The sequence below is a fragment of the Octopus sinensis genome, linkage group LG10 (assembly GCF_006345805.1).
Source record: "Octopus sinensis linkage group LG10, ASM634580v1, whole genome shotgun sequence".
NCBI lineage: Eukaryota > Metazoa > Mollusca > Cephalopoda > Octopoda > Octopodidae > Octopus > Octopus sinensis.
In genome coordinates, this window is record NC_043006.1 from 4,463,993 (window position 1) to 4,475,080 (window position 11,088).

The following is an 11,088-nucleotide window of genomic DNA, read 5'->3' on the forward strand; positions in this document are numbered from 1 at the left end:
ATTCCATACATATACACACATACACATACATACATACATATACACGTATATATACTCACACATATATACACATACACCTATATACACACATGTATATATATATATATATATATATATATATATATATATTATATATATACATATACACATACATATACATACACACACATCTACATACACATACATCTACATACGCACACCCTATTACATACATACATCAACACAGAGGTATACAGGCATCTACACACATACATATATACACACACACACACACACATATATATATATATATATATATATATATATATATATATACACGAACGCACACAAATACACATATATACACATATATACACCAACACACATACGCATACATAAATGTATACATATGTATATACATATGCATACACATACACACACACACGCGCATCTATATATACATAAACACATACATGCATACAAACATATACTTATATACATACATGCATACTCAAATAATAAATATAAGTATATATATATACGTGCAATTACCTATCATACAGACGGATACATACATATAAACATATAAACATACACATATATACCTATTTACACATATGTATATATACATACATACATACACATACACATAAAACTACATACCTACATATACATAAACACACCGGCGTACATGTATATATATATATATGTGTGTGTTTATGTATATGTAGGTATGTAGTTTTATGTGTATGTGTATGTATGTATATATAAAATTAAAATTAGGGAAGAAACGTGTGTGTATGTGTGCGCATGTATATGCATATGTATGTGTATGTATGTGTGTATGTATATGTATATGTATGTGTATATATATGTATATATATATATATATATATATATATATATATATATATATATATATATACAAAAAGCAATAAAGATTCAAGTTAATTTAAATGAATTTACTTGAATATGGTACCTAACTTAGATGCACCAAAAAAAACTATACTGTTTTAACAATACAGTAATGTGGGGTGATTATAAGCGAGAAAGAAGCAACAAGAATGGATAGGTTTTTAGTACAATCGTTTCATACAAGGACAGGCTTTATTAAAAGTTGTAAAAATTACAGCATATAAACGTGTCCCGTACTCATCAGCTAAAATACATGTGAGTTCTCTAGACATCCTAGTGGTTGAGGCTATACTCATGAAGTAATGTAGATAATTAAGTAACATAAACAGATTTCCAAAGTTCATTAAAGTTCTTTAAAGATGATGTACAGTCTTATCACAGAATTTTAAAAAAGTTCTAATAGCATCACAGAGAAGGTGACCTAATCCATAGAGCACATATGAATTTCCAGAGATATGATGAGGGATTACATACTCACAGAAGACAAATTTATCCATTGTTAATCACAACGAGGTGGGTCTCAATTCCTGCTTATTAGCATTACAGAGAGGGTGAATTAATCCTTTGTATAGATGCACAATTTCCAATGGTGTAAATGTAAGTTTCCAGAGAAACGAAGAGGAATTTCATATTCACAGGCGATAAATTAATCAATGGTTGAACACAATGAGGTAGGTATCAATTCTTGTTATATGATTAGGTATTTGCCACATTAATCACATTACTGCTATTTACAAGAGGCTGTAGCTACATATATATATATATACATATATATATATATATATATATATATATATATATATATATATATATATATATATATATATATATATATATATACTTGCGTGACACTGAACGTAGCTCGAATATCTGGAAATCTCCCCAAGTCGAATCATTAGTTTTCCCCACAGGGTGTATATACCTCCGGTACAATGGTCATGGGATTAGGATGTTGAAGAAATGAAGTGCAAAACGGATTCCTCAACCCGAACCAATCGACAGGCTCTATAGGGGTAGACCAACAACGAGTTCGTTGGAGAATATTAGTTTGTCAATCAAGGGAATCCAGCCGGAAAGTGTAATGGTGGTGCCTTCTGATTGGAACGTGTGGAGGAGATAACTCAGGACTCTACACACACGACCCAGGAATATTGGACATAGACTGATAGTTGCATATATACAGGTGTACAAGTGTATTTATGTGTGTGTGCGAGTGTGCGTTGTGTAATTATATGAGGCAGCTAGTTAGCAGAGTTTCACCTGAAAGGAAAACAATAAACGTTATTTAATATGACTGAAGGTGTTAGAACACCTAAACTGCTAGAAATAAGTGCTAAATGGATCTGTTGCTGCTGTCAACGCACATATATACCGATCTACATATATACATATGTACCGGTCTAGAGATGAAACCGTACGGTATAGAGATGTCAGTAGTTTTCACTCACTGTCAACTACAGTCGCCGCTGGCATGTATGTATAAAATCATATGTGCGTTGACGGCAGCAACAAAGCCATTTAGCTCTTATTTTTAGCGGCATAGGTGTTGAATGACACTTTATATATATGTGTATATATATATATATATATATATATATATATATATATAATATATATATATATATATATATATATATATTAAAATTATAAGTATATGAAAGAATGGAGTTGAACGACTAGTTAACAAATATCCTTTATTCTCGACATATGTTTCGAAGGCTGCATATTCCTAATTCCGAGGGAATAAAGAGTACATTATGCAGATTTCTCGTCAGGAAAATCAAGGAACTTATGTCGACATCAAAATGCACAAAACACTTTTAGCTGACCGCTCTCAAGGAGCCCATGACGATAATGAGTGCCTCTTTATAATGAGTGACGTCAGAGTGGCTGAATGTAGAAGAATCTAGAAGTTTCTAAAGGTTCAAGAGTTCAAACGAAGTAGGAGGAGGGAGGCATAAGAATAGTAAGGTGAGAGAGTGCAGGTCAAAAGAATGGTGGGTTTAAATGATTTTTTTTGTGAATGAGTGCCTGTGTGTGTGACTGTATATAACTGTCTTAATGTGTGTATGTGTGTGTCTGAATGCGTGATTGTGTTTGTAGATGGGTAGATGTCAGAAAACTGACAGCTGAGAGGTGAAAGATCTGTGTCTGTGTGTTCGATTATGTTTACTGTAGAGAAAGGAAGGGAGAAAGAATGGGGCGAGCTGAGAGGCAACGCAAGAATGGATAGTAGTAATTGGGAATATAAGAAAATCTTTTTGACTATTGGGTTGAAATATAGGAAAGATTTTTTGGGAAATCGAGGGGTTATCTATATTAGTCACTATTAAATGAGTGAAAGGTATGTCTTTTCCAGTGTAAACACCTGTAGGATCTTTCGACGATTGTGTTTATTAAAGGGCCTTTGGCGAACAAAATATGAAAAAGTTCGGAATTACAGATGCCACAAAATTTTCTGCCTTTATCAAACGGGAAGGACACCGACAAAATGGACCATTCGAGCTTGAACGTAGTGTTATTGTTCTTCAGACGCCAGACTAATTTGCTTAGCCCCGTGCTGTGTTGCTTTCTCTTATCTCTGAAAGTGGAATAATGGTTGGAGACCCTTTGGGCTAATTTAGAAGAGGTTGCGCCAATATAGAAGTAGACATCGGCTCCAGAAGAGATTTTGCATTGGTAAGTGGTGTTTCTAATTTTGGAATTTTTGGATAAGAACTTTAATCTGTTGAGGTTGGTTTCCGATACTAAGACAGAGTTTTTATTGTGATAGGTGTAAAAATTGTTGCTGGCTTTGGTCACGATACTATTCATCTTATTATCATTACTATTAGTCGTAATATCGTCGGCAAATTCCCTGGCTATAGGAATGCTGCGATTGTTATCATCAATAATAACTGTTATTAAGAATGCTGGTACTATTACCACTAACACCACCACTGTTAATAATCTGGCTAATGTTATTATCATTATTACTATTGCTAACGCTAATGCTGCTATGAATGTTGCTAATATCCATACTACTTCTATTATTATTATTAATGTATGTTACGTTGGAATGGGTAAGGGCGGTGTCGCTGCTCATGGGTGGAAATACCCTATTTAGCAGCTTATTATTGTGGGAAGCTATTATCTGCGAAAGATTTTTAGTATTTGAGAATGCTATTCTTACTTTATGCGAATTTATAGTGGAGTAGTATCTAGAATTCCTAGGAAAATTCTTAGTAACGGCTTCACGGAATTGTAAAGGGAGATTAGACCTAATTTGTCTCCCGAAAGGAATCACAAACCAGATATAGTATTTTTTTGTTCTTGGAATGGCTGAGAGTGTTGACATTTACATTAAAGGGTATATTTCTGTGTTGTAGAATGGGTTTAGGTTTAAGCTGGCCTCCCCTGGTCCGTAAGTTATTATTATAAAATATATTTGTGTCGCCGTTGCTAGAGCTGAAATCACTATTTATGTTATTTATATTATTATTAGAAGTTATCTTATCTTGATGGGTAGATCTTAGTTTAGGATGGGCCGGATCGATATATGATACCTTATCCCTATAACCGGCCTTTGAAAGGCGGCATTAAAAAATTCTGCTTTCTGTTTTAAAAATGTCGACATTTGCTGATAACTTAGATAGTCTTAAGGATATATTTTTAACCAAATTATCGGTGATAGTTTTTGCATGGTTACTGAAAATACTGACATATTTTAGGTTCGTAGACGGCTTGTGGTAAGGGAAGTAAGAATTATTATGCAAATTTAGGGTAACATCTAAGAAATTGGCCTTAGTTAGTTCGTTGTCAAAAATTATGCTCATGCCCATCCTGCTGAAAAATATAACTAAACTATTTTTGGTCTTCTGTATCCTACTGTTAGGGGCATTCTGTAGGTAAAAAAGACAATCATCTCGATACAGACCGCCACAGATGTCCGGGAATTGTCGGCTAATTCATATAGAATATAAATTCCGACCAAATCGGCTACCTGGGCGCTATCTGAGCTTCCCATTGGCACATCGAACGCGTTGGGAGTATCCTTACGGACCCATAACTTATCATCGAATTGAATGAAGGATTTTCTAGCGGATAGAATTATATTAATTTCCTCCCTTGTCAGCCCTGCCTTGTTATGTGCGTGCCATAGGGCCTTATTGAGCACGATGGGGTTTATCGAAGGGTAGAAATTGGAAATATCGAATTGAATGAGTTTAGTGCTATTTTTATTAGAAATGGAAGAGAACCATTCTACGACTTGAGTGGAGTTAGACCATATGTTGAGTTTAAGCTTATTAACTAATCTAGGTATGTATTTATCTAAAATGTACTTACTTATGGAACCGATGTCGGAACTAGAAGGGCAAATGAGCCTTAATGCTGGGTTGGTTTGGAAGTTTGGTTTATGGTCCTTGACGATGAATCTTGGTTGCCTTGGGTTGAGTGGTTGTGTTTTCATTTGCAAACCATGAGTAACCATGATTTTCTTAATTTCAAGTTGGCTTTTCTAAGTGTATCCTTATTCGTAGTTCTGTAATTCTTCTGTATTTCCTTCTTGAGCAATTCTAAATACTGTTTTTTTGCTAGCATGTATGTATTCCTGGTTTTATCTGATTGGACCAGGATAGCGTCTGAGCTGTTTATATCTTTGGTAATTTTGTTGAGGTATCTAAGGTGTTTATTCCTAAGGGGCAATTTACGGAATTTAACGCTCCTTACAATGTCCCACAAGTCGTCCTCAAATTTCTTCAGTCTGGGATTGGGTGGCGGTGTCTCCCTCGACTTGAATGGCTTCTTATATTCGGAAGATGTTTCTGTACCGTTCTGTTTTAAGTCCTCGTTATCATGGAAAAAAGCGAGCCATCTAATTCGGTTGATGAAAGCATTTGTTTTGTTGACAAATTCCTTAAGGAAGGTTTCTTTTGGTGGTATTGGTATGTCCTTAAGGGATGCGTTAATCTCGAACAACTCCATTTGCGGTATCTGTTAATGTAGCAGGATCTGGACGAAGCTGTATATGAATATTTGAGTAATTGAATGAATTATCTTATTAAGGATAACCGATACCTGGGTAGCAAATTCACATCAGAAAGAACACGGTTGAAGCTAGGTCCCTGGGGCATAGACTACGTGTCTTCGTGCGGAAATTTGTATGTTTATTATAAAATTATAAGTATATGAAAGAATGGAGTTGAACGACTAGTTAACAAATATCCTTTATTCTCGGCATATGTTTCGATAACTTCCTGGAAATATCTCGGAAACTTCCTGCAAATGCTGAGGATATGAAAGAAAGTTCCTGGGATCCCCCAACTTCCTGGAAATTTGGTAGAACACTGCATGGAAAGATCCTAGGATTTCATACAAAGTTCCGGGGATTCCACCAACTTACCGGAATATAACATGGAAACTTCTTGGAAGGTTCCGAGGCTTCAATGGAAAGTTCCTGGAATTTCCCAACTTCCTGGAAAATTGTCGGGATCTTCATGGAATGATCCAAGGATTTCCTGGAAAGTTCCTGTGATTTCCCAACCTCCTGGAAAATTGGTCGCAAATTTCATGGAAAGTTCCGAGAAGTTTCCCAACCTCCTGGAAAATTGATCAGAAACATCATGGAAAGGTTGAAGGAAGTTTGCTAATCCGAGGAACTTTCCAGGAAATCCTCGGAACTATCCATGAAGATCCGGACAATTTTCCAGGGAGTTGCGAAATTCAAGGAACTTTCCACTAAATACTCGGAACCTCCCATGAAGTTTCCATGATATTTCCCGGTAAGTTGGTGGAATCTCCGGAAGTTTCCATGAAATCCTAGGAATTTTACATGAAGTTTTTTACCAATTTTCCATGAAGTTGGGAAATCGCAGGAACTTTCATTGCAACCCTCTGAACTTTGATCTCTGTCGGCAATCTCCTTGATCTCTACCAACACTCCTCTTTGATCTCCGTCGGCGCCCTCTTTGATCTATGTCGGTGCCCTCTTTGATCTATGTCGGCATCCTCTTTGATCTCTCTCGGCACCCTCTTTGATCTCTGTCGGCACCCTCTTTGAACTCTGTCGGCACCCACTTTGAACTCTGTCGGCGACTTCTTTGATCTCTGTCGGCATCCTCTTTGATCTCTGTCAACACTCCTCTTTGTTGTCCGTCGGCGCCCTCTTTGATCTCTGTCGACGCCCTCTTTGATCTATGTCGGCGCCCTCCTTGATCTCTGTCGGCCCCCTCTTTGATCTCCGTCGGCGCCCTCTTTGATCTCTGTCGGCACCCTCTTTGATCTCTGTCGGTGCCCTTTTTGATCTATATCGGCACCCTCTTTGATCTCTGTCGGCGATCTCTTTGATCTCTGTCGGCACCTTCCTTGATCTCTGTCAACATTCCTCTTTGATCTCTGTCGATGCCCTCTTTGATGTCTGTCGGCGCCCTCTTTGATCTCTGTCGGAACCCTCTTTCATCTCCATCGGCGCCCTCTTTGATCTATGTCGGCACCCTCTTTGATCTCTGTCGGCGACCTCTTTGATCTCTGTCGGCACCCTCCTTGATCTCTGTCAACATTCCTCTTTGATCTCTGTCGATGCCCTCTTTGATGTCTGTCGGCGCCCTCTTTGATCTCTGTCGGCACCCTCTTTCATCTCCATCGGCGCCCTCTTTGATCTATGTCGGCACCCTCTTTGATCTATGTCGGCACCCTCTTTGATCTCTTTCGGCACTCTCTTTGATCACTGTCGGCACCCTCTTTGATTTCTTTCGGCATACCTCTTTGATCTCTTTCGGCACATTCTTTGTTCTCTGTCGGGCCCCTCTTTGATCTCTGTCGACACCCTCTTTGATCTATGTCGGCACCCACTTTCATCTCTGCCTGCACCCTCTTTGATCTCCGTCGGCGCCCTTTTTGATCTTTGTCAGCAGGCTCTTTCACCTCTGTCAGCGCCCTCTTTGATTTCCGTCGGCGCCCTCTTTGATTTCCCTCGGCATCCTCTTTGATCTCCGTCGGCGCCCTCTTTGATCTATGTCGGCGCCCTCCTTGATCTCTGTCGGCGACCTCTTTGATCTCTGTCGGCACCCTCTTTGATCTCCGTCGGCACCCTCTTTGATCTCTGTCGGCGACCTCTTTGATCTCTGTCGGCATCTTCTTTGATCTCAGTCGACGCCCTCTTTGATCTATGTCGGCGCCCTTTTTGATCTATGTCGGCGCCCTCTTTCATCTATGTCGGCGCCCTCCTTGATCTCTGTCGGCACCCTCTTTGATCTCTGTCGGCACCCGCTTTGATCTCTGTCGGCACCCTCTTTCATCTCCGTCGGCGCAGTCTTTGATCTATGTCGGCACCCTCTTTGATCTATGTCGGCACCCTCTTTGAGCTCAGTCGGCGACCTCTTTTATCTCTATCGGCACCCTCCTTGATCTCTGTCAACATTCCTCTTTGATCTCTATCGGTGCCCTCTTTTATCTCTGTCGGCGCCCTCTTTGATCTCTGTCGGCGCCCTCTTTGATCTCTGTCGGCACCCTCCTTGATCTCTGTCGACACTCCTCTTTAATCTCTGTCGGCACCCTCTTTGATCTCTTACGGCACCCTCTTTGATCTCTTTCGGTGCACTCTTTGATCTCTTTCGGCACCCTCTTTGATCTCTTTCGGCATACCACTTTGATCACTTTCGGCACCCTCTTTGATTTCTTTCGGCACTCCTCTTTGATCTCTTTGGGCATACCTCTTTGATCTCTTTCGGCATACCTCTTTGATCACTTTCGGCACCCCTTTTGATTTCTTTCGGCACTCCTCTTTGATCTCTTTCGGCATACCTCTTTGATCTCTTTCGGCACCCTCTTTGATCACTTTCGGCACACTCTTTGATCTCTTTCAGCAACCACTTTGATCATTTTATCGATCTTATATGTCGAACCGCTAAGTCATTTTATTGATATCGTTTGGCGAACAGCTACGTCATTTTATCGATCTCGTTTGGGTACCGCTACATCATTTTCTCGAACTCGTTTGGCGAACCTCTACGTCATTTTAATGATTACGTTTGGCGAACCGCTACTTCATTTTATCGATCTCGTTTGTCGAACCGCTACGTCATTTTATTGATCTCGTTTGTCGAACCGCTTCGTCATTTTATCGAATTCGTTTGTCGAACCGCTAAGTCATTTTTTCGTTCTTGTTTGGCTACGTCAATTTATCGATTTCGTTTGACGAACCGCTACATCAATTTTTCGTTTTATCGATCTTCTTTGGTGAACCGCTACGTAAATTTATTGATCTCGTTTGTCGAACCGCTACGTAATTTTATCGATCAAGTTTGTAGAACAGCTAAGTCATTTTATCGATCTCGTTTGTCGAACCGCTAACCCATTTTATCGATCTCGTTTGGTGAACCGAAACGTCATTTTATCGATCCTGTTTGGAGATCTGCTACATCATTTTATCGATCTTGTTTGTCGAACCGCTACGTCATTTTTTCGAACTGGTTTGGCAAACCGCTACGTCATTTTATTGATCTAGTTTGTCGATCCGCTACGTCAATTTATCGATCTTGTTTGTCGAACCGCTACTTCATTTTATTGATCTCGGTTGGCGAACCTTGACGTCATTTTATCGATCTCGTTTTTGCGAACCACTAGGCCATTTTTATCGAATCCATTTAGTGAACCGCTAATGCTTTTTTTTCGATCACATTTGGCGATCCGCTACATCATTTTATCGATCTTGTTTGGCGAACTGTTACCTCATTTTATCGATCTCGTTTGGGTACCGCTACATCATTTTATCGAACTCGTTTGGCGAACCGCTACGTCATTTTAATGATGTCATTTGACGAACCGCTACGTCATTTTATCGATCTTATTTGTCGAACCGCTACGTCATTTTATTGAACTCGTTTGTCAAACCGCTAAGTCATTTTATCGATCTTGTTTGTCGAACCGCTACGTCATTTTTTCGAACTGGTTTGGCAAACCGCTACGTCATTTTATTGATCTAGTTTGTCGATCCGCTACGTCAATTTATCGATCTTGTTTGTCGAACCGCTACTTCATTTTATTGATCTCGGTTGGCGAACCTTGACGTCATTTTATCGATCTCGTTTGGCGAACCACTAGGCCATTTTTATCGAATCCATTTAGTGAACCGCTAATGCTTTTTTTTCGATCACATTTGGCGATCCGCTACGTCATTTTATCGATCTCGTTTGGCAAACAGTTACGTCATTTTATCGATCTCGTTTGGCGTTCCGCTACATCACTATATCGAAATCGTTTGGCGAACCGCTACGTCATTTTAACTATTTCGATTGTCGAACCTTACGTCATTTATTGATCTCGTTTGTCGAACCGCTACGTCATTTTAGCGATCTGGTTTGGCGAACCGCTACGTCCTTTTATCGATCTCGTTTGTCTATCTGCTACGTCATTTTATCGATCTTGTTTGGCGAACAGCGACGTCATTTTACCGATCTTGTTTGTCGAACCGCTAAGTCATTTTATCGAATTCGTTTGTTGAACCGCTCAGTTAATTTATTGATTTCGTTTGGCGAACCGCTAACCCGTTTTACCGTTCTCTTTTGGCGAACCGCTAAGTCATTTTATTGATCTCGTTTGGCGAACCGCTACATCATTTCATCAATCTCGTTTGGCGAACCGTTACGTCATTTCATCGATTTCGTTTGGGTACCACTACATCATTTTATCGAACTCGTTTGGCGAACCGCTACGTCATTTTAATGATTTCGTTTGGCGAACCGCTACGTCATTTTATCGATCTCGTTTGTCGAACCGCTACGTCATTTTATTGAACTCGTTTGTCGAACCGCTAAGTCATTTTATTGATCTTGTTTGTCGAACCGCTACGTCATTTTATCGATCTGGTTTGGCGATCCGCTACGTCATTTTTTTCGATATCGTTTGTCGATCTGCTAAGTCATTTTATCGATCTTGTTTGTCGAACCGCTTCGTCATTTTATCGAATTCGTTTGTCGAACCGCTAAGTCATTTTTTCGATCTCGTTTGGCGAACCGCTACGTCAATTTATCGATTTCGTTTGACGAACCGCTACCTTAATTTATTGATTTCGTTTGGCGAACCGCTACGTCAATTTATCGATCGCGTTTTGCGAACCGCTAATGTATTTTAGCGATCTCGTTTGGCGAACGGCTAAGTCATTTTATCGATCTCGTTTGGTGAACTGCTAAGTCATTTTATCGATCTCGTTTGGCG